Genomic DNA, 17,802 nt, shown 5'->3' on the forward strand with positions numbered 1-17,802 from the left:
CTAAACATAAAAACAGTAAAAAAATCTACACATGAATTCATAATTGATTAATATAATGTTAAATGAATTTAGCAACCCAAAATTATTAGTAGAATAGGTAGATTAAGAAATTTTTGCTAACATAACGTGTAAAAACTATATAGATGGACAAATAATTGAACAACTTTATAAAGTCCATTTGATTAAAAAACTTGTAGATAATAATAAATCAATTACTATTCAACTAAAAGTTGAAGAAAAACCACAAATAGTTCCAAACGAGTCAGTAAATATGATAAAAACAAAAATATAAAATAAAAATGAATTTGTAAATATAAAAACTGAAATAGTGAGGTATAGTAAAACAAAGGGACCTTAATGGAAAATAAAAATAGAACCTTCTAGTTCTTTGCAACCAATGCATGAATGCAAAACAATATTAGATATAAACAATACACAAAACTTTAAAAAAACCATAGAAATTTAAAAGCAATCTTTAAATTCAGTCAATGTAATAGTATATTTTGAAAATTAACAGGAAATTTATGAATTCTGTAAGAGTACCCTTAGAGGAACCGTGTTACAATTTTTTAAAAACATGGAACAAAAAAAAAACCTATAGATAAATAAACCTTTAGAACATATTATAATTCAAAAACCTTTTACAACCTCTGAAGAAAAAAGATTTTATAATTGAGCTTATTATAGAGTTACTAGAATTATCTTCCTACCTCAATGATGACACAACATTTTGGGATAGGTTTGACGAAGAAGGTTATCGAAACCTTCAAAATGTGATGGAACAATTACAATGAAAATGATGATATTGAAACAATAATTGCATCCCTAATTACAAAAATTTAAAGTAGCAGATAAAGAAGTAACATAAGATTCGTTACAATAAAGTAATATTGACTACGTGTAATGTATGAGAAAAAAGGATGCGGGAGATGAAGGAAGGGAGAAAGAAGGAAAAGTAGTCAAAATTTTATTAACTCCCACCAACTATTTGTAAATTCTATATTAACTCTTATCAACCCTTTGAATACTTGTAACTACACACTTAAGGTCTTTGTCTCATACGTATCTATCTTCTAGATACCCCCTCTCTAAAGTACAAACTAATGTATTTTAATGTAAAAGTTTCTTATAATAAGAACATAAAAAGGGAAAAAGGATAAAAAAAAATACAATGTATGATAATTAAGGTATTGTTTGGTAACTGTTTTTTTAAACAATTTTGAAAATAGTTTTTAAAAATAATTTTTAAAAAATGTTATTTGATTTTTGTAAAACAAAAATTTGTTTGAAAACTTGAAATATTTTTAAAAGTTTTTAATATTTTTAAATGTGTTTTAAAAATAATTTTATGTGTAGAGCTTTATTTTTAATTATTATATATGTTTGCATAATTATTTTCTAAAACAACTTTCAAAAAACAAATAAAAACAATTAAAAGATATTATTTGCAAGAATCCTGTTTTTTGTTATTGAAAACATAAAACATAAAATAGTTTTTTATTGCCAAATATATTTCCTAGTTTTTTTTTCTAAAAAAAAAAACTATTTTTAAAAACAGTTCTCAAACATATTCTAAAACTTTAAAATTTATTTCAAACTTAAAAATATGTTGGATATTATTTTTTTTTATAACTTATTTTTATTTTATTAACATATTTCAAAAAGTAATTGAAATTATTTTTAAAATAGTAGACTTTGGTTTCAGAAAATATTTTAAAAGTATTCTTGAAAATCAAATAATTTAAATTTCTGGAAAGAAAAAAATGAAGTGGTGTATTATAATTTCAAATTCCTAATTTCATATTTTCCCTCTTTTTCCCAAGCAGCTGTCTTCACATTTCCAAAGCATCTCACCCACTGTCCTCTCCTAAATCCTCACTGCCTGTGGAGCCTCTCTCTCCCTCAGCTCTCAGGTTTTTAAAATTGTTTATCTATTTTTATGAGTTCTGAATTTGGGAATTGGGCGTTGATTCAACTGTTTTTAATCTAGGGTTTTAATTTCTTTAGGCTTATTGTGTATTCAAACCTCATATGATTACTTTTTTTTGTTCCTGTATTGCACAAGTTCATAAATTATTCCTTGTTTTTTCTTTCCCGGAAAATACATTGCTGCTTGAGCCTGTTAATGAATTCCAGCCAGTTTTCTCTGAGCCGTCAGTCAATCTTTTGCCTTTTTTTTTTTTTTTTTTTTTACTTCTAATTTGAATGAAATGCACGAATTGAATGGGTGGCAAGCGATTCCAAGATGATTCTGAGCAATGCAGGCAACAAGGTTGGATGCTAGAGCTTTTATGCAATTTGGTATACTTATTGATTAGGCTCTCTGCATTGTTGTTTTCGTCAAAGCACTGGAATGGAGTGTCTTGGTGTGTAGTGTCATTACGAATTGCTTTATTTCTGGTGGAATTCTGGATTTCCTCAGTTGGGGTATATGACGCCTGGTAAAATTGTGTATATTGTGAATATGATGTATTTATTTTCCTTGGCTGTTTTATCACACATTTAATTATTGTCAATAATTTCAGTCCCTGCATCTCATTGCAACGTTTTATATGGGGCATGGTCTGAAAAGCCCCAATTCTTGTGGTTATTTGCTTTTTCAGAATCCAAGGATTTATCCTTTGTTCTTGTTTAGAAAGGCGTCCTTGGACAGGGATATAGTCTCATGGAGTATTGCATGAAGATGTTTCAACAAGGCCTTCACTATAATTAAACAAACGGCTTTGTCATTGGACTAATTGACCTACAGTCTTTAATCTCTGTAAGTGTATACTCAGGGACAAGGGCAATAGAGGTGATATTGGTACCCTAACTCACAATCGATATAGAGTAATTCCTTGAAACAGACAAAACATGATCCATCAAGGACAACAATCAATCATACTAATAAAATAATATTGGAAAGGCATGAGGGTGCAGGGAGCTTTATCCTTATCAAATAGAATGACATCCTGCCTAATCGCATCCTTTTGGAAAGAGTTGAAAGAATGTTCCTGCCATCTTGTGCTAGCCTTTGAGACGGGCAACTGGTTCAAGCCTCAACCCTCATTCTTTATAAATCATTACTTCTGCAAAAGCTGAAGAAAATTATATTTTTTTAACCCATGGGTGACAACTTTTAACGTGATTTGTAAAGGCAACTTGAAAAAGACACAAAATTAATGAGTTTGGGTTAATTTAATCATGTTCATGTCATAATTGTGTCAAGTATCCACACACTTAATCCGTTTTTTGATCAGGTTTCATTTGGGTTAGGGATTTCAACCCATTTGATCCTCTTTAACCTGTTTGTCATGTTGGCGCAATTATGACCTGATTTGTATATATTGACACGATCATGATCATTCATATAACTTATAAAGTCTTAAATGGGCTAAGGTTAATAATTATGCATGTTACTTCAAAGGCAGTTTGACTCAACCTGTTTACTAAATGGGCTATAGAGGTTATGTTATGTTACCTTTGTAATAATGGGTCATATTATGTATATCTACAATCCTTCATTTTGTGTTTCATTTTATTTGTTCTTTCCCTCAATTAATGATCCTAATGGAGTCTAATAGTTTTTTTTCCTCCTAATGTTCTTTAACTCGAAGAACATCTTAGAGTTGCTATCAACCCTCCTCACACAGCTTCAGTCTTGATTTTCCTAATTTACTTCTTCCGTTCTCGGAATCTCTTATTTCTATTATTCCCAGGCTTCAGGTAGCTCTAAGACTATCTGCTGAATGGCCCATCCCTCCTATAGCATCAATCATTTCTTCAAAAGGGGAGGGGGGACCCTGCTGCTAAAAGTGCCCTGTTTGTTTTAAATATGTCTGTTGCAGAGGACCAGAGCAACGTTTGCCAGGCATTTTTCCTGCTTCTAATTGATCTTTTGTGCATTGCTGAAGATTGTTCCCTTTTTTTCCTTGCTGTTTGTTGTTGTTAAACTAGTTTTAGCAGTGTTTCCTATTTGCTGCTCAGTGTAACTGATACCGAAAGTTATCATTCTGGCTAGAAGGGCACTTGTGATGGTGAAACCAAAAGTTATTTTGCTCTCTGACAACAATCATAGTGGCAATCTAGCTATAGACAAGCTCTCTGTGACTGCTAATCACTTTTTCTTTAGTAATAATTTGTTTGTTTTTATTTTTATTTTTTATTACATCATCTCTGACTACTAGCATATTTTTGCACTCCTAAGTAATAAGATGCGATTGAGTGTTTGTGCTCCCACCTAATTACAACTAGATTTACTTATACCAATGTATTTGTTGGAAGATTTTATGTTATATAATGAGAATTGCAAGTAAGAAATGGACACCACTCTCCCTCCAGATCATGGGTTTCACCATTGTGCATATTCACAAGATTGAGTGCTCCATTTGAAGGGGAAAAATTCTAGCTATGCAATTTTTCATCCAGTATGCTCTTCTCATAGTTTTAATAGGTGCGCTCTAGTTAGAGCGCCTTGTTTGCCAAGACATGTATCTTGTTGGAGAAGCACTCTCCATGTACTTTGCTTTTCCTTTTTAAACAATTTTATTTTTAAAACTTCTAACTGTATTTTGAAATTTATATAATTCCATTACTTTTTTGTTGATCGTTTCTTTTCAAGATTTATAATCTTAAATTTTTAATTGATTGGATTAGATTTTGGATCATATTTTATAAAATGAATATGCATCCTAGGTCATGTTTCACTTCGCTCATGCTCGTGCCTTGTGTTACGCTTTGTGCTTAAACTATAGGAGACTTTTACGCCTTAGGTGTGCCTTGTGCTTTTTAAAACTTGCACTTCTTCTAGATATCTAGTCATGCAAAGTCATCAATGTGTTACTATGCATTCATAGGACTAGGGGGAGAGTTGCTCGTAGACCAAGTTTTGAAGTTAAGTTTGAGATAGTAGCCTGTGGTGTTTTTGAGCTAATGTGATTGAGTGTTGTCTAAGAAGTTGGTTGTAGAGACTTAATTACCCATGATTTTGTATTGTGATACTAAAGTTGTAGTCAATATGACTTGTAACTTAGTGGATTATGATAAACTAAGGTATTCTAGAACTTTAACAAGGATAAGCTTTGTAAGCGTATTTGTGTGTTGGCAATTCTGGATCAAAATTCCCATTATATTTCTCTTATGTCAATCACTTCAAATCCTTCCTTGGACTCTTGTCTTTTCTAAAGTGTTTGTGATTGAAGACTGCTAGAGGAGATGGTGAGTGTTTTTGAGGTGATGGATGATATCAAACATTGGTGAACCAAGTTTTATCTTTCATCCCTTCATTGAAAAATGGAGTTGAAGCTTAAGAGTGTAAAAAATTGTGTTTAAAACATTTGGGCTGATTTTTGATTGATCAAACTAAAGGGTAACAATTTTTGTTTTACCTAGGATTTTTCAGTTTTGTTTAAATGATTAAACTTTGATCACATCTACAAATCTTCATTATTTTCCAAATGAATCTCAATTAAAATCCTAATATTCAAGCCATATTTCCAGAAGAGGTAGAGCAGGTTCTAAGAGCTTCGTGACCCTTCTTTGAGCTTCATGTTTCTTACCAAATTTGGAGTGTGTTTGTTTTGAGAGAAAATCTTAAGGGTTTGAGTTGAAAATCAATTTTTAAGTGAGAAGTTTTCTTTCAAAATGGGTTGATTGAGTATGGGATTCATCCTTACTCTCATATTCATCATATTTGGTGTAAAACCAAAAAATCTTCTTGTGTGGATTCTAATTATTCTCTGGAAAAAGAAAGTGGGTAGCTGAAGTTTGAAGGTTCTAGGCAAGTAGTTTGGGAGAGTATAAAAGGTTTGGGTTGTGTAAATCCTTGTACTCAGTTAATTTGATTGCTTGAGACCCTTGATTTTTTAATCTCTTTGGAGGTTTTCCACATTAAAATTTTAGTGTCATTGTCTCTTTATTTCTATCTCATTTTTGATTAGTTTTTTCATTAGCTTATGATATTTCCCTTGAGTTATTTTGTTGATTGATTGAGGTTATAAGCTGGAATTAGATCATTTAAGCTTTGAAAGAGTACGACATATTTTAGTGTTGATGTTAATGTCAAAGGATATGTGAAAATGTGAATTTGAGTTGATGAAATGTCTTATATATCTTTGTTGGGGAGTGTTGGCTCATTTGCAAGTGAATTGCATTGACTATCTTGTTGGGAGAGTGTTGGTGCATATATTATTGCTCGTGATTTGTTTGCTTGTTAGTACGATTGAAAAAGAAAATCAAAATATTTGAAAAATCGGGGAATTGTTTGCATTTGTGATATATTATCTCAAATTGTTTTAAAAACATCTATTCACCTCCTATTTAGGTGTTGTCCATAGGTGAGATTCATCTTCAAGTTGAACTTGGTGCATTATGATAGGACTAAGCATGAAGGTGTTTTAGAACTTTCACAAGGATAAGCTTAAACTTCGACAAATTTTAACACCTTTTGGAAGATCATGTATGAATTTGTGGATGTTATTACTAAAGAGGTGAGTTGAGCGAAAAGTTTAGCCTTTCATAGAGGGAGTGCTAGGAAAGTGTGTTCCATCCATGGTTTTGAAAACCGGATTGGACCAGTTGGTTCAACTGGTCCGACTGTCAACCGGTGGACTTCTTGGTCCGGTCCCCCCTCCTTTGGACTGTTTGGCCTTTCAACTGCAGACCGCCTGAACCGGTCGAACCGGTAAATCGGATGAGCTGTTCGATTCTTACAGAACCGAACGACTCAATGGCCTTTTCGTTTTTTCCCTCAAAGCTCAAAGCGTGAACCCAACCTACCCCTTTTGTCCCTCGTTTTTTCACTCCAAAGCCCAAAGCCCACTTATTCGCAGTCTTCCTGGGCCCAAAGCCCACTTATTCGCAGTCTTCCTGGGCCCAAAGCCCACCTTATACCCCAACCTGATTCTGATTCCGCCCCTTTTACCCTTCTTTAAAGGGCCCAATTCAAAAGCCCAACCTTTATGCCATTTGCATGGCTCGTTCTTTAGTCCATGTGCTATCATAAAGGAGTTTTGTATATAAGGGCCTCCTCATTCTTATTGAAATCCGATGTGGGATTGATTTAAGGAATCAATAAAAGGATATCCACCAACAGGACTCGAATTACAAACCTGAATCTCTAGAAAGGCATAAAGCACTACTAGGCTACATGCATTTTTATGCAAAGTATGGCAAACAAAAATACATATTCTTTTATGAAAAATTTATAATATTAATTAAAATAATATAATTTTTAAAAAAATTTATAAAATTAGTTAAAATTAAACAATTTAATTTTACTTTAATTTCAATATATTCAAATAAAGAAACATATTCTTTTGTAAAAAATTTGTAATATTAAATAAAATAAAATAATATTTTTAAAATTTATAAAATTAATTAAAATTAAACAATTTAATTTTACTTTAATTTCAATATATTTACATTTTAATACTTTACATATTGTATTTAATAATATTTAAAATATTAGTATATTCATACTTATATATATTATTTTTAATTTTAATAATATATAAATTATATATTTATGATGTCATCGGTTCGACCACCGGTCCGATTAGTAAACCGTGAACCGGTAACTTTTTTGGTTCATTGTTCGGTTCAGTTTTGAAAACATTGGTTCTATCAGATTAAAGGGTTAAAAGTGTTTATAACTATGTCATTTTTTCTTTAGGCCCTATATCCAAAATAACCTTTATGTGGATCCATTTTTTTCATGTGTATCCCCACTTGACGATAAGACCTGCTTTTTATTTTGAAAAACTGATTTTCGAAAAAGTTAAGAGTTACCACTTATATTTATTTATTTTTATAGGGAAGACAAATAAAAAATAAAGCCCTAAGTGACTCATTTTTAAAAGAAAAACAAAGTCTGAAAACCGAGTTTAGATCTAGGGGTTAGGTTACTTAACGGAAAAATACCATAAGTAGCATCCTTCTAAGCCCTAAAAGGGGTCTCTATTAAACAAATGAAGGGAACTAAGACAATTGATTAATAGACTATACATACCAATGCACAACAAGCATGGTGACAATAAACAAGAAGCTGATGATGAGTATAGTGAGACCTCTATAAAATAATACTCTTGGGACCAAGATTCATTATTATCTTAGCGGTGTTATTGATTTATTGATAAATGAATGATTTATTAACTTATCAATAAATGAATATTTATTAATTTATAAAGAGTATTACGTTTCTAATTTTCACATCTATGACTTGTAAAAAAAAAAACAATGGATGTGGTAGGAAGTTCATACGTAGAAGCCTAAGAGATTCTAAAAAAACAGAGATAATTATTCATTATAAATGATAAAAAGACTTCTAAAAGAATAGATGTGGTGTTAAAACTTAATATCCTAAAAGATAAAGAGGTTTCAAATGTGTGATGATTCCAAAGAGCGAATTGAGAAAATAAAGGTTATAAAAAGTTAATACTATATGTTCCAAAAATCAAGGAAATCTGAAAATCACAAGTTGAGAAAAATAAAATGAGCTATAGTTCAACTACAGAGTTTTCACTCCTTAACCCTCAAATGAACATGAATTTGAGCCCATAAGAGGAATGGAATGCCAAATTGACACTCACATTTGAAAAAGAGAGTTGAAAGATAAATGAAAGCATCTATGGAGAGGTAAGCTTCTATGTAAATCCAAGCCATGTTTGTGAAAGCGAAACGCAACTATTAATGACCATAATCTCAAGCCCCTAATGACCATGAAAAGGTATTCACAAGGGTTGAAATTAGTCCTCCAAAAATCAATTTAAAAAAACCTTTCAAAAAATCACAAAAGAATGGGAGCAATTATCCATATTTTCAAGCATAATAGCAAGACCAAAGTCCATGGCAAGTGACGTGACCTTTAGCCACAAGACTGACCATAGAAAGGTGCTTGAAATTTAGTTAAAATGGAAATGAAATCAAGATTTTACAACCAATTTTGAAGAGAATGCCAAAGATGGCAAGAGGAGGCTCTAATGAACATTTTCTAAGAATATTATTTTGGCATAATATCAAACATGTGGCCCTCAATTTTCATTTTAAAATGAGTCACAAATGCTTCCAAAAATCCTTAAAACAAAGGGAAAAACAAAAACCTCAGAACAATAATCAAAAGAGGATCAAAATCTCAAATCAAAGTAAACCTAATATTAGGTTTAATTCAATGGGCTTAAAAAAGGGAAAAACTTAAGAAATGAGTGAAACCAAATCAAGTAGGCTTGAAAAACATCCGAACAACCAATTAAATAAAAGAACAAACTTCTTATCAAGCATCCAAAATGAGAAAAATGGAGAAAAGCAAATGAGAATCCAAATATGAAGAGAAATACCTAAAATCAAGCATGTGACCTTTCAATATCCACAACCAATATATTCATCATTTCAAGAATCAAAAGAATATGAAAAAAAACCCAGGAAAACGAAATTAACAAGAGCTTACCAAGAGATCTCCTCATTAGTGAAACACTTGGCTTTTAGCAAGCTTGCAATTCTCCTCCAAGCCAAGCCTTCTTCAAAGCTCTCTTCTTCCCTCTCTCTCTTTGAAATTCAACAGAGTTTCTCCTAAAAATGTTAGAGAGAAGTCTCCTGAAAATGAGCCCCAAAGCCCTTATTTATAGGCTAAGGGTGGAAATTTTGATACATGTCATCGTCTCTATCGAGACTCAAATTCTCTTTAAAAACTCTCTTAAACCAAACCCAAATTAAGAAGACCCAAAACCTAAGTTTAGGCCCTCAAAAACCTAAAAAACTAGCCTAGGATGCCCTAAAAAGGGCAAAAAAGATGGGAATTGAAAAGGGGTTGAAATGGGGTAGAAAAGGGTTAAACATAATGAACCGGTTAAGTTATCAGTTCAACCGGTTGCCTTGACCGATTGCAATCGATTGAACTGGTGCCTAGATCGGTTAAACCCGTTCCTTAGATTGGTTGATGTCAAAAAAGGGCCTGGGTGCGTTGATGAAGCCTGTGTGAGTTCCAAAAACGCCGAAACTTTGGGAACTCCTAGAGTACCACTAAAGACACATTGTGGATCCAAAACTCCATCCAAAAAGTATCCAAAAGTGGCTCAAAAGTTAGTGCCAAAGCCAATTAGTAAACATACCATAAAGGAGTTCGACAACAAGTAGAAGAAGGATTCTATGTGTGTACCACATGAAGGTGTAAAGCGATGGATACCAAGTATGATAAAAAATATGTGTTACAAGGTCAAAATGGAGGGTTTACAATCTCCTTATTATTATTTTTTTTCCTCATTTTCCTTGAAGATTTAATTAAACAATTATATGTTTACTATGTTCAATTCTTTAATATCTAGGGAAACAAAACTTCAACCTTGGGATCTCCTTTTCCTTTCTTGCGTAAGTCAAGTGATAAAGCCAAATTGATAATTGTTTGACAGTAATAGAAATAAATTAAAAGAAAAGAGTCAATGATAGTCATAGAATTTAAACTTTAATTAATAATACTTTATTTAGTAATTAAGAAAATTTCATCTTTTAAATCATTAGCACAAAAAATGATATAGTGTATTAAATAATTCAAATAAAATATTGTAAAAAAATTTAAAAGAAAATAAAAATTGTCAAATTATATTGATGATGGAGGGCAATTGACCCTTGAACCTTTTAAAAAAAAGCGAGCCTTGCATAAGTTACATCATGTTTGGAAATTTATTGAAGGAAAAGGAAAGGAAAGAATTTTCCATTTTATAATGGTAAGAACTAAGAATTTAAATGAAAGTTTGATTAAAATCTTTCCTCTTGATGTTGTTAAAAATTGAAAAAAAAGAAAGGAAAAAAGATAATGAGTATTCAATTGAGTTCCATCCAAATTCTATTCCTTTTGGGTGAATTTGAACATATATATATGTATATCCTTCTTTCTATTATCCATTTTGTGGATTCCAAATAACAAATTTTTAAGCAAAGCCCATCCTTTCCCCAAATCCCATTTCCACCTTACCCCTTACCCTCAAACCTACCCCACCAAATCCCAACTCCTCCCATTGATGAAAAGCTTATGTACCACCCCTATCACTCATCTCTCTTTTCTCATTTTTTTCATTTTCTTTCTTTTATATCTTTTTTAATAGTTTATTTTTAGTTCAAACAAGAATGCTAAGTAGGTGCTTCTTATGCCTGTTATGAACTTTTCTTGAGACCCATTTATTTAATGTGCAAGTATGGGCCTTGAGACCAAAATCTATCTTTACATACCCTCAAGTTTTAAGTCCTTTTTTTGGCATCATCGTGTTATTCCAAATTGCTTAAAACCACCGTGCATATATGTTTTGAATTTCAAGTGAAATCTACCTAATCATGCCTTATTGTGGCATTGATAATCTCTAGCAATGCTACTAGGGGTTGTGGCTGATAAACATTTTGGATATTTACTCCATTTAGATATTTGTTTGTAGTTCAACTTATCTGAAAATTTTATTTATCCCTTTAATAATGTTATGAAATATTCACATGATCCTAACAAAGAGGGTAGTATTTTCACTTTAAGCTTTAAGGGGAAAAAAAAAAAAACTTTGCCCCTTCAAAAGTGATTTCCCAGTCCCCAATTTTAGGTAAGTCCAAATAAAATAGTTGTTCACTTCATCCCCAAAGAAAGCATTCCCAGGTCTACTATTCTAGGTGTAAAAAAGGTTAGACCGATGCCTTCTTAAATTAAGCTCCTAACCCATTTGAGCTCCGGTGAATGGTCAGGCTTAGGTAGGCTAGGTTGGAATCTTTTGCCTAGGTTTGGTTCTAAGCCCAATCGTAGTTCAAGATTAGGGCTAGGTTTGGTCAATCTTAAATAGAGCTAGATATATAATTTTAATCTTCATAAATCTAAGGGTTTATTAAATTTTGTAAGTTCAATGAACTTACAACCTTGAAATGTGTTACACTGGATACTTATAAGTGTATAGGTTTATGATTTGCTATATATTTGATTTTCAAAAGTTCATTATTTTGTAATTTTATAAGTAACGTTTTCCTTTTATCCAAAACTATAATCGTCATTGTATTAAGGAAAAGAAAGATGTGCAAAGAAGATGGGAGGTCATGCAGAAGGAGAATGTGCATGGACAAGGAGGGTAAAATAAAAATAGATTCTGCTACAAGACAACAAGATCCCTAGTGTTCTAGCTGTAAGATAAATCAATCAAAATTTGAGAGGGCATAAGATCCCCGACAAATTCAACTAGACAGGTGGCTTCTCTGTTAGCTAATGCATTGGCCTCTTGAATTACCGATCAAGAGAAGGAACAGACCAAAGCTCTAGCAAGATCTATGATCTTTCACTCTAATGACTAAATTGCCATGAACTTCTAAGTCCATTACCCACCTAAGAAAGAATTGTGACTGAGTGTCCCTCTGCCATAAGAATCAACACTGCTAACACTTGTAAATTTTAGGGCCTCTAGTAATGCTAGGATCTTTGCTTTAGTATATGGGCCCAAATTAACTGCCTTCAAGAAAGTTGAACAATATCATCATTTTGATCCTAAATGAGATTGTTGATCCCTGTTTGATCTGGATTTCCATAGGAGCAATATTCGAATTTGAGCTTTGAGGTAGAGGAATAAGTAATATCATATATTTATTTTATGGGTGTGTAAAAGTTTGTAAGCTTGAATTTTCTTTATAAAACTTTTAAACTTTGTAAAAGATGCTGGACTTGCCAACCTTTTTATCACTTTTTTTTTTTCTTACTGCTTTTTGTAGTGGATGATTGAAGTGGGATTGGCACACCAACATATGGTTTCGCCACGTCTGCCTATGGGACCTTCCTTATGATGCTAAGGTAGCTATATTTGGTGGTGAGAAAAACAAAGGAGCTGTGCTAACCACACATTTTCCTATTTTGATTTAACTTGAAACTTCAACCTAGCTCAAAGTGTATTGATTTAACTTAAAAACTTCAACCTAGCTCAGCCTTGGCCTGAAACATTTGGCCTTGTGAGCTTCAGGTCCTTTCCTTAACATACCTTTCGGCTATTGAACCATGATTACTTTAAGTCACATGTGTGGTTCCAATGAGTCTATTTGAGCTTGTACTGGTTTCTAGTGGTTTGAAGGATTGTATAGAAGCTCATCCAATGGCACTCATCAGTCTATTGGCTGTGTTGCAAACTTTCAATTATGCATTTCATGTAGTCATTTTGTTATGATTTTTGTTTGACATATACTGATGACTTCCCTGTTCCTCTTTTCTTCTTTTGAGCATATCAATTGTGTAGCCTTATGATTTGATGTGTCAAGGGGGGGAAGATTCAATATTTTTAGAAGTGCTCTCTTTTTCCCCTCATAAGAATTGGCTTGGCCCATGCATGTTCCCTTGTCCAAAGCACATGGGCCGGTCCAATTCTGAGTGTTCCCCTTTCTGGCTGAGTTCCTACATATTCATTGTAATATTTGCATCATATTTTCAATTTTATTCTGTACTTTTATGTGTTGCACCCGCTGTTTTTGATATTTGGTCATTCGTTTTATATGGAATAGAAGTATCATATCATGCTATTAATTCACTCTTGAAAGATATTTCTAATGCCTAATTGCCTTATTCTCTAGATCCATTTTTAGTAGATTTTGTGTTGCATTATGTGTTCTTGTTCCATTCATTGGAGAATGTGGATGGCTTTTATGTGTAGTTAATAACCAATGTATAGAGTTGATTTTTTGAATGTCTCATCAATGAACTGCCTATGAGATAAGGCACAGAATTGTTAACCATTTTTTTTGACAGGTATTTTTTTTTTTCTTTTTTTGGTCCCCATTGGGACTTGAACTTGGAACCTCTCACTAACCTACCCCAACCTTTACCACTTGAGCCAGGCCTCAAGGGCTGTTGACCATTTGCTCTTTTTCTGGTTAGATTATATGATCTAATAATGGAATAATAATTCAACAATTCAGGAGTTAGAGGAACTTATTGAAAGTTAATCATGTCACAACTTTGTCAACTGTTGAAAGGTTGGTTGTAGTAGCCTAGAAGGTAGACTCCCAAAGCACAACCTTAAAACCTTTATAAACATTGGTCCTCAGAATGAGTCAGACAGCAAAGCATTTCCAATAGTTGACCTAAAGTTTTATGGGATAAAGTTATCATGATTTGAGTTCCTATTATTGTTTTCTTTTTTATTACTTACTATCTTTGCTGCTTGTAGCTATCAGGCATGATGAATCAAAACCTGGTGGTGCTACCAATACTAGCATGATCGATAGGGGCGAGGAACATAGCATCTGAAATGACAGCTGGTCAGAAATTCAGGTTATTTGTTTATGGGAAAATGCTATTCAAGTAAAATTTTTTACCCAAAAGGAAACAGGTAAAGATACATTTGAAATTAGTGAATAATTGCATTTACTTTCCTTGAAATGAATAGTAGGTATTGATATTGAGATAATTAACTTAATTCTTGGAGATCCATCAAATACCCAAATGGTGCAATTTGTCAATGCTACTATAGCAAATTTTTAGCACTATGAGATGAATGACGGTAGTTGTTTATCGAGTATTATCCAACCATTACGCCCAAACGAATGAATGAATAGTAGCCTCCTGTACACTTAACTAAAATTATTGGGATGAAAGAAAAAAGGTTCCTGGAATGCACTATGAAAAGCAACATGTTGCTGGTTGGGGATGGCCCATGACAGTGTATGAGAAATCATCTCTTCCCCTCCATATGCATAATGGTGTCAGTTCAAAGTTCAAATAAGGCAAGAAACAGACCTCCAAATATTTGAAAGTTCATTTTGACTACTGTGCTACAAGTGGCCTGTTCTGGGAAGATGGAGGCTACCCCCATAATGCAGTCAGTTCAAATAGGGCATATGGAACGCCATTTTCACTACTCTGCTACAAGGGGGGCTGTTCTGAGTATTCCCATAATGCATTCGGTTCAATTAGGGGTATCGCACGGGCCCTCCAAGCATTTCAGGTCATGTGCTAGAAGTGTCCTATTCTACCTCCACATACCCTAAAATCTCTCTATTCATAATGTTGTCAGTTCAAAATAGTGCAAAAAAGGACCCCCAAACATCTCTCTCCCTCTCCCCCTTCATAATGGTGTCAGTTCAAAAGAGGGCAAAATATGGCCCCCCTAACATTTGGAACTCCATTTTCACCATGCTACATGTGGCTTGTTCTGAATACATTGTAGCTACTACCATAGGTCCATATTGAACTCAATAGTACTAATATCTGGCCCTCTAAACATTCGGGTCTCTCTAGCTTGTGCTTGTAGAAGTCACCTTTTCTGACACTGAATCAAACACCCCAATAGAATAATGGTCTTCTTAAATTTTTTTTATTTTTAAAAAGTGTATTTAATTATTTGTCCTTGCCTCCTAGCTTCCCAACTTTTGTTTTGAAAAGGTTGTGCATATCCCAATCTTAACAACTCTTTTTTCTTTTTTACTACTTGGAATAACTGTTGATGTGTAATCATATCAGCATATACAATAAAAAAATATATAGGTGTTTGGAAAGTCTTTTACTGTTGCTGTCTTAAAAAACAGGAAACACAAACTAGAAACCTTAAATTAGTCAATAGATTGTTTAAAAGAAAAAAAGAAAGAAAAAAAAAACTCTAAATGACACCTTAGAAATGTATTTGTGATTTTTGATTTAAAAATATTTACCATATTTTTATTTTATTTTAGATGGTTTATTTTGATGGGTTTTTCTCAACATTTTCTAGCAGTATTGCTAATTTATTATAAATGAAACAGTTTTTGTTCTTTTAAAAAGTAAAAAGGAGAAAAGTTTAAAGTATGTTTTTTGATAGACAAATGAGGCTACTTCACACTAGATATCCACTATCTTCATTGCTGCATCCACTATCACCTTTTGCTGTTTCTTTCACCACCACTTGCTGCTGCAGTAGTTGGGTCAAAATGCATAATTACACCTTAGTAGCTTAGTCCTTGGATTCTCTATATTGCTTTTTCTTCTTTTATTTTCATCTGTGTTCTTTAAATTGCAAGTTTCATTGTTAGGGTTTAATACAAGAATTAAATGTTATTGAGATCAGAGCTATTATCTTATGGAATTTCAAGATAGAGATCTTATCTATGTTAGGATTTTTAGTAAATTTTAGTTTAGAGTTCTCTGTTTTCTTTCATTGTACATATAATAGCATGAGGAGATGTGAATCGTCCATTTATACCAATCCTGCTCCACTCTTTTACCCTGTCAAAAGGCCCAAGAAAATTTTAGTTTAGGCTCTGTTTGGGGCTTAGAGGAAAATATTGTCTTCTTTTTGCCTATCATTTTTCATTGCACAGAGAACCTAGCAGAAGTCTTACATAAGAGAAATGAGAAAGACTTGGAAAGATTTTACTGGTACTGTTGTTTGGTTGTGATGTTTTAAAAACATTAAGGAAAATAAAGTGTGATGAAAATTAGAAGAGGGGACATATTCTACTATAGCAAACCATTTGCGTCTAGAAAAGTAACAAAAAAAGAAAGTTGGAAAACACTTTAAGGAAAGACTAATTTGTCCTAGACTAATATTTTATTTTTGTGCTTTTCCCTTTTTCTTTTTTCCTCCTCCTTGTTTCACAGTTTGTAAGAACTAAATAGATTCTTGAAGAATTGCCTTTGATGATTTGATGGGTCTTGAAAACACAAGTTTGGGTTCTGTTAGTTACAGGCTTACAGCCATAAGTTTAAGAAATATTTGTAAGAGAAATCACAAACTTTTGTGCCCTTAATCTGAATGAATATCAATCTTCCGGGCTGTTGCTTGTTTTGGTTGTTAGATGAGAGGAAGATCTATGACCAACCTTCCCTTACAAATATTTCACCTTATAATTTGCACAGTTCCCTATTTGTTATGTTCCTTGGAACCGAAGTCTACACCAAAAATTTCATGATGATGGGGTGGAACTGAATTAGTGAAATGAACTGATGTGCACACTAGGATTCATGATGGTGGGTTGGAACCAAGTTGTTGAAATAAACACAACAACATTGAACGGTTTTGCAATTGTCCAATCAACCCAACATCTTTGGGTTGTAACATATGGGATGAGAGTCTTGAGACTCATCGAATGTTTTTTTTAACTTTTTATATAATATGCATAAAAGTTAAAAACTTATGGAAAGACCAACATCTCAGCCTAAGAAAATTCATTATAGGCCTAGAGTTGCTTCACTATTTTCAAACTTTGCTTTAGTCGGCAAACCCCTTCTCCTAATCTCTTTATAAAAATGCTTTCAGGTCTTCTTAGTTCAAAACACATCAATATCAGGACAGGCCACCCGATGACTTTTCATTCTATGCATTTTGACACACATCCAAATACTGTGCCAAGTTTATGTGCCTAATCCCACTTAGGGGAGCTTGTGCTTATCAGAACCCAATTGGGTAAATCTTCTTCTTTTCAAAATCAAAGCACATCTTCTGTGTACTTGGACTTGTTATGCATTAGGACAATGCATACTGACAAAGCATTTTTTCGCATTGGTTTTATTTTTATCTGTTTTCTTACAGGAGAGGAGAGTAGGTTTGAGGTTTGTACACAAGCTATGCCCTCCGGATTTGGATTGGGATGCCAGTTTTGTCACGTTAAAGTGAATAACTTACTGCCTAGAGCCTGGCAGACAGAATAGAAAAAGCAGAGATCATCGGGGGGGGCAGAGATCAACAGGGGGCAAACTTTCCTTAGGAACCTTATAATGTGGGGAATGGACCCTTTCCTATGTTGGTTCACTTGATTTTTTGTTTTTCATAATGTGATATGGAAATAAATGTATGTCATAGAATGGACCTTTTTCCTTGTTGATTCTTCATCTTATTTTTCCCTGTGTATGATTTGTCC

The 17,802-nt window shown here is 33.0% G+C and overlaps 1 long non-coding RNA gene across 2 annotated transcripts; it reads left to right on the top strand.

Moving 5' to 3' along the window:
• The first annotated feature begins 1,808 nt into the window (after positions 1-1,808).
• LOC104877897 (uncharacterized) lies at positions 1,809-17,773 on the top strand. 2 transcript variants are annotated; one of them, XR_784863.3, is made up of 4 exons: positions 1,809-2,272; positions 14,139-14,300; positions 17,202-17,348; positions 17,475-17,773. It is a non-coding gene; the product is annotated as an uncharacterized LOC104877897 (long non-coding RNA). The 2 variants fall into 2 exon arrangements; XR_784862.3 differs by having other exon boundaries at positions 1,809-1,913.
• The last annotated feature ends 29 nt before the right edge of the window (positions 17,774-17,802 follow it).

The sequence above is a fragment of the Vitis vinifera genome, chromosome 13, assembly GCF_030704535.1.
Source record: "Vitis vinifera cultivar Pinot Noir 40024 chromosome 13, ASM3070453v1".
Taxonomy (NCBI): domain Eukaryota; kingdom Viridiplantae; phylum Streptophyta; class Magnoliopsida; order Vitales; family Vitaceae; genus Vitis; species Vitis vinifera.